At 32.5% G+C, this 7975-nt stretch overlaps 1 long non-coding RNA gene across 1 annotated transcript; it reads right to left on the minus strand.

Annotated features, from left to right (window-relative positions):
- Positions 1–273: 273 nt before the first annotated feature.
- On the minus strand, positions 274–969 carry LOC139363621 (uncharacterized). Its single transcript, XR_011624318.1, has 2 exons — positions 793–969; positions 274–569 (listed from the first exon to the last, which is right to left on the minus strand). It is a non-coding gene; the product is annotated as an uncharacterized lncRNA (long non-coding RNA).
- Between the last annotated feature and the right edge of the window lie 7006 nt (positions 970–7975).

The following is a 7975-nucleotide window of genomic DNA, read 5'->3' on the forward strand; positions in this document are numbered from 1 at the left end:
TGGATTGCAATAATGTATATTAGATGAATGATGCTTATTTTCTAAGTCATCAATTTTTGATGATATTATCATTCAATTTTCTTCTGTATAGTATTTTCATCTTACATTTCACTACTATTATTGTCAGTTATAACATCTGAATTTCTTCAGAGTTAGGCATTATGCCTGAAATTGCCATAGATTTTTGTACTGCTTCTAAAGGTATAACACGAAATTCTTGTATTTCCTTTCACAGTTTCTTTAAAATGATATGTAAACTTGAAAGTACATCTGTAGAGGGTATCCTATAAGGTTTACTTTATTTTTAGAGCTTATTCTTATACTTGATAAGGTTCCACGTAGATGACTGCCCTTGAAAGAAATTAAAGCAAAGATAAATGACATTGCTAGAATATACCCAAGATAAAAATATACTGATACTTCATAATTTGTTATAAATGTAGATTTTTCAATGATTCTGAAGTGGTCAATAATAAAACTTCATGGATGCTGTGTATGTTAAATTTGTGTTGAAGGTGCTTATATTTTTCAGAGGTGATCTTTTCATAATATTCAATAGCATTTGTGATCTACAAAAAAACAAATAAAATATTACTTATTGTTGAATTATTATATTGAAATATTTTTTCAAGACTGTATTTATTGTTTCCATCCTGCGTCTATCTTTCTCAAATTTCTGAAATGTAGGCTATATGTATTATATAGCTTTAATCACAGTAGCACAACATACCAAGCCATGCCAAAACCTTATTGACATACAACAATTAGGATTTCTTTAGGTCATCTTTATACCTGGTCTAGATTCACACAGGACTGCTTCACATGGGCTGGACTCACTCATCATCTATGAGTTGGCAGATGCTTGACTGACCTAGGCCGGCCTCTGTAATTCAGCTGTTCTGGTGTGACTGTGTTTCATTTGTCTCTAAATCTTCTCAATCGGATCAGAGAGATAATATGGAGATATTCCTTTCATGGTGGCGGCAGAGGTAAAAGATAACAAACAGAAAAAATACACTACCTCCCATACTTGGCTCAGAAGCAGACTGTTAACACACACATTCATGTTATTCAATTGACCTAAGCAAATTACAGGGCAAAACACAAATCCAAGGAGTGGGAAATATGTAGTCCTTCCACACTCCCACACTTTAGTGGAAGGAACTGCAAAGTTACATGCCAATGGCATGAGCCCAGGGAAGACTGAGCAATCAGGGTCACTAGGGTGCCCAATGACAACATTAGTCTCTGGCAATCTGTATTGTAAATATATTGAAATTTCTTTTTAAATATAAAGAACAATATTTTTAACATGTTATTAACTAGATTCTCTAAAATGTTGACAGTGACTTAAGTGGATAAATTTTAGTTTTCGGGAATATGATTGGAAAGTTTTAGTATTTGATTTGTAGATGGATAATTTTAACTGGACATACTGTGTAGGAATTTCTATTTTAAACCTTACATTTCATAGTTTTTTTAGAAATGTATAATGTACTGAAGTAAATATTAGAAATTATGAATGAAAGATTAAAAACTTAGTAATAATTATAGTATAATTTGACAATTATAGTATAATTTGGCAAATATAGTATTTCTGCTCTGAATTAAAATTAATACTTTATTTAAATCACTAACAAATAAACTTGTATTTTAACAGAACTTAAAATTGCATTTACATGATAAGTATTAAGGCTTTAGTAAAGCAAGTAACAAAGACACTATCTGTACCCTACACGCCAATCTTTTGCTGGATCTTAGGAACTTAACTCATTTTCAGTCAGCTTCGTTATAGTTTTTATTATCAATATGACCAGGGAAATCATTAACTTCGGTCCTTATTTCAATTGAAATATATACCAAAGTGAGTTTATATCAAAGATCCCCTGGTGAAACTACAGATAGAACAAAATGGCCTGAGGGAAAATTCGGTCTCTCATGCGTTTGCTAGATAATGTTTTTTCAGATCTGATACTTTCTGTACTTAAGCAATTCCTCAGTAGCCACGTCCAGAAATAACACTAAGTTTTCCAAATCTCAGAGTATGATATCTTCTGTAGTTATTTTGCTTTGTCTCAATTTCACATCTTGCAAGTTGTCACTCCATGTACATGAAATGAGACAAGCTATCTCAGCAAAGACTTTAGACATTATTAAAGAATACTGCCATCCACAGCATTTCTTTCTTCTTCTTTTTTTCTTTAATTTAATCTTTCCAGTCAAGAGTAGAAGTACTAGCATAAGACATTCAGGGTGAACTACTTTTATGATGTAACTTGACCTTGAGAATGATTCAAGGCAATACTATTTGAAATACACTTTGATTTGCTTCAGTGAAAGAGAGGAGAGGTCAAGGGATTGCCCCATATCTAGGTGGTCACGAAAAAATATATTTACTTCAAATTCAACTTATTTAGGTTGTTCGGCACTCATACAAACTCTAAATAATACACACAAAGAAAACAAAGCTCTGAGGACTACTACATGGTACAGAAAGGCTTAAAGACCTCTCAACAGACTCTTAAAAACACAGATGTGTGAGTGGTGATTTAGGCTCAAACCATATGAAGAATAGAAAATAATACCAGAGGGAGATTTAGAACATGCATTTTCCCAAGGGTTAGTGATCCAATTACCATTAGAGCTATGTGGAAAGGGACTTTCACTTATCTCTAGACAGTGTAATTTGAAATGCCCATTTCAGTTCACTTCATCACATTTATAATATTCCAGAAACATTGCCTTGTTTACGCCCTCTCATGTGATGCCATTCAGGATCATATAAAAAGGTTGAAAGCATAAAAATACAATGCGGCATATTCACTAAAGCTGAAAGACAAAAGAAAGCAGCATATAAAAGCTCATTCTATTAATCTGGCTCTTGAATATATCTTTATTGTCTGGGAATATGTTATAGAATGCAGCTTATTCTAAGCTACACTGTGTTGTGTCATAATAGGTAAATCACCGTCAACCCCTCGACTTTAGTAGATATCACCTCTGTAGCAAGGTGGAACTGGAAAGCATGTTGGTGTAAAAGGTGGCATACAGCAAGAAACAGACTCTCACAATAGAGTTAGGGATCTGGCCTTTTTCTTCAACCAATATAAAACAACTTTTAATACAACTGGAAAGAAAGATTAAACCTAGTTTCCACATTAAGACATGTTTACACACAATGATCTTTACAGAATATTTCCTTCCTAACTTGATATATTCTGTATTGCAGACAGAATTTTTCTGCTCAAATGTGAATTATTCTTAGAATGTTAGACTTCAAGGGCACATTGTAGTGATAGGTACGCTGTCTTCAATTTGGACTGACTATACCCTTATCAGGGTTATGCAATGTAATCTTGCTTCTGGCATTCGTCTTATTACCTGATAAGTACCTATTACCTGATAAGTACAGAGTCCCACTGACCTATGTGGAGAAGGGTAGAGACTGTTTAGTAGCCTAATGTCAAACTTTAGATATGTTTGCAACAGATCAAATATAGTATCTTAACATTTAAGTTTCTTCAAGTAAAACAAATTCTACTGAGCTAAAACTCAAATGAAGGAAACAAATTTACATATGCCCTGTTTCTCCAAAATGACTTTCTCCTTCAATTACATGTGTAATATACTATCACAGCCTGGAGGAGGCTGAGATAGGTTAGGTGGAAAATATATGTTGTGAAAGAACTTTTAAGCTAATTTCTGATGTATGTATAAAAGTCATGTTGAAATGATAGAAAAAAAGATTAGGAGAGAGGGTTATGTTTATTCCAGTCAGATAGATCAGCCTAAAAGCTCTGAGATCTTCTACTTTCCAAAAGTAATTCTTCCACATCTCAAATTTACCTAGGATTTTGGTTTTTTTTTTTCTTTTCTTTGTATATACTCTCTGTCTCTCAAAACAAGTGCTTCCACTATAGACACACACATACTCTCACATACAAATTCTACAAGGCATTTTCTTTTTGAAGTCTCATAAACAACTAAGGCACAACATCATACAAACTGATGAAACCACTTACAAAACTCCAAACACACCCCCATATACTGTTTTCATACATTTAATATTTGTGAATGACTCTATCAGTCCAATATTTATAAAAATACAGTTACCATTTTCTTGGAATCCCACCTTCTAAATATATTTTGAATTAACACATGTTCTCTCCATCTGCACTATAAACATCACAGGTTTAACTCGATTATTACTATCTTTCTAATGCTTTTCTAACATCAACTATCCATATAATTTTCCTCTTCCTCCTTGTCCCTCTTTTGTCCTTCTCCTCCTCTTCTCCTTCTCCTTGTTCTTCTCCTTCTCCTTCTTGTTCTCCCTATCCCTCTCTCAAATGCTTCCCCCATTATTACCTGCATTTTTGTCTGTGGTTCTGCCTATATATTTTTAGAATAATTCTAATATTTGCTGTAACAGATAAATAAAAAATGCTATATAGACTTAAACTTATTTTCTAATTGAGATGATTGTCCATAGATCAAGGAAGCAGATCATTCTATTTTATGGTGCTGCTACCTTCAATACATGGCAGCTAAGATCACCAAAATAGGGCATCAAGTATGGAGGAATAGGTTTGGAAAGTTTAAATGGCCTAAGCCCAATGGGTTGCATTTTACTTCAATTCACATTTCATTGACGGCCAATATCCAGTTATATGGCCATTTCCAACTGTAACAGTTGGAAAATATATTCCAACTCATTGATCAGGAAGAAGAGAAAATAATGCATTTTATCAATACTAGCCAAACAAACCTACCGATGAAAGGACTGCCTCTGCAGGTGGTAGCTTGAAATTAGTAAACTCTTCTGGCTTAGACTGGGTGGACAAATTAAATCCATTACACAAGGACTAAAAACCCACTTTAAGTTCATTTGCATATTAGATATTCCAATGTATTTCACTATCAATAAAGTTGGTAGTATTCCTCGGTATATTTTTCAGCTGTAGAACAAAGCAGTCTTGCCCTCAGTATGTATGTGAATGTTTTAAATGGCTGATACAACCTTAGTTATCTTCCCTGCTGTTTAAATCTCCTATGAAAATTTCTTTACTTCCTCTACCACTTCACTTGCACTCCAAATTGTGCTAAAATCATTCTTGCCCCAGCCACCACTATGCCCTTGCTCTTTACTGCACAGGAATTCTTCTCCATTCCCATCCTAATACCTATTTATCTTCAAAGTCTCTGTTTAGAGCCACTTCTCTTCAGGAAATCTTATTTGACTTTTGATACTCTAAGTTCGATGTCTCATTTGATACTCTAAAATGCCTTATTGTAACACATACCACACTGTATTATAATCATCTGCTTACTTGTCTGTCTCTCCTAATAAATTTAAGAATGCAAATCTTATTTCTATAAATTTCCAGTGACAACTAACATAGTGCCTATGTATTAGTTTCTTAGGGTAACATACAAAATATCACAAAAGTGTAAAACAAATAAACAAACAAAAACATATCCTGTCACAGTTCTGGAGACTAGGAGTCTAGCATTGACATGCTGACAGGGTCTCATTCCCTCCAAAGGATCTAGGGATGATCTATTCCAAGCATTTCTCCTAGTGTTTTCACATTCCTTGGCTTGTAAATTCATCACTTCAATCTCTGCTTTCATATTCTGAGGCTCCCCTTTCTGTGCCTGTGTCTTTATATGGCCTTCGTACGAGGATATAAATCATTGAATTTGGGGCCCACTCTAGCCCAATAAAACCTCATCTTAACAGAAAAGTGAAATGATGGAGACCAAATACCATTTTTTAACCTTGATTAAGCCACTGATTCTTCTTGGTCATCAAAACAATTGAATGACTAACAAATACTTGTTTTGTATTGTATTCTATAATTTGTATTTAACCACTTTAAATAGATATACTTTCACAGCTATGATGAAGAAATATATACTACAAAATATATTTTATACAAACTAGTTTCATCTTCTTTGTGAAATGATCCTTTATAAGAAATCTAACTGAAATGAGAATATGTATTAATTGTAAAACAGATTATGGTGTTTATCACTACAAATACTAAAAAAGGATTAAAAGTATTTTAATGATCAAATTATATGGTTACTTTTATTAAAACATCATGTAACAAACTTAATGTGGTTTGAGAGATCACATTGCTAGATTTCATGAAATGTGAGCAAAGTAATAAAATTTAATGCCTATTCACATTAACATGCCTTCAGTTTCAAATATTCTTTTTAATTAGTGGAATAGAAAATCATGAGGACAAATCATCAAACCATTGTCAAGCCTCCTGAAAAATACTTATGCCCAGAAATTTTTCACTCACCGTGATGAAACCAGAGTCTAATTGACTTTTTTCCCCAAAGATCATATTCAACTCTCATCTTATCTTTGAAGTCTCCTCCTCCTTGTCCCCAGTTGTATATGTTACACTATACATTTCTTCTTACATGGAACCTTTAATGCTCTGGCTTTCTATAACCCAGAGTACCATAGAACCCAGAGTACCACAGAACCCTGCATGAGCCACACTATAAAGGTGAGAGATATATATATATATTTTATATATAATAGATATATAATATATATATAATAGATATATAATAGATATATCTATTAGATATATAATAGATATATAAAGTAACTATAAAGGTGTCATATGTATGTCATATATATGTCATATACATATATGTCATATATACGACACCTTTATAGTTACTTTATATATATATGACATATATATGATACCTTTATAGTTACTTTATATGTGTGTGTGTGTGTGTCTATATATATATGAATCAGGAGACAAAGAAGAAAAATTGGCCCATTATATTTTCCTTACTAGTGTATAAATAGCTTAGCTTTCAGAATAGAGAAAAAAAAATTTAGTAAATATCTAAACTTGGTTATTTTACTAATTCTGCAGAAAGAAAAAAACTATAACATATTAAAAGCAAGAAGCTACTTGCTGTAGAGGCATATATATTATATGTAATGTCTAATAGTGTGCAAGCGTGTACATTGGTTAATAGGAAAAGAGCAGATTGCTAAGCTCTGCACAGCCCTCTGGAATCTCCAAGATCTATTATTGTTACTCAGCAATGCAAAATAATTGTCTTCACGAAGAAGGGCTTCTCCAAAGAGCTTAGCAATCTGCTAAAATAGAATCCTTGAATAAGTATTTGTGTTATGAAAGGTGAAGCAGTAAAAAACAAAAACAAAATAAAACCTAAATATATTCATTTAATAGGTTCCAAAAGGTCAGGGAGAAAACTTTTAAAATTGAATGAAAACATTAATCTATTATAGCCACAAATGATCTACTACGAGATGAAGATAACAATTTAGAGTTATAAATAAAATGTATTTATGAGACCAAAAAACATGACGACCAAAAAGAAGAGAGGGTTCGTGGTTAAGGTCTTCACCAAAGGCCTATTAACAAGGATTATAAGTTCAATACAGAACAAGTTTCTACTTAGACTAGCATGGTTTTAACTGTTGGATTTAAGAATATATGTTTAAAATCCAGTTCTAAAGTATGTATGGCTTATTTCATAGAATGAATTTAATTAATGTTATCTAATCCGTGGTGGTTCACATGAAATTCTTGGTTCATAGCTTTCTTAAAAAATTGCTTGAAGTATGCTAGAGTTATTCGGTATAACCTGAATAACTGACCTTTGAAAAAAAGAACCTATATGTTGATTGGTTGCTGGTTATGCTACTTAAACAGAGTAGGCTTAACAAAGAATCACTGTGAGTTAATTATCGCAGTTACACTGTTAGTTTCTTCAAATAATATTTTATTACTCGAAGAGTAATTTTGTCATCAATAGAAAGTGATAAATTCTTGTACATTACATCTATTTAATTATAACTTTTCCTCAAGATACTAAAATAGTTGGGACAAACTTTTAAAAGTATAGACATACACCCTTGGATGATCATAATTATTCTAAAGATTGAGAATAAGAATGGTGC

Source organism: Macaca nemestrina, chromosome 6 (assembly GCF_043159975.1).
Source record: "Macaca nemestrina isolate mMacNem1 chromosome 6, mMacNem.hap1, whole genome shotgun sequence".
In the NCBI taxonomy this organism is placed as follows: Eukaryota; Metazoa; Chordata; class Mammalia; order Primates; family Cercopithecidae; genus Macaca; species Macaca nemestrina.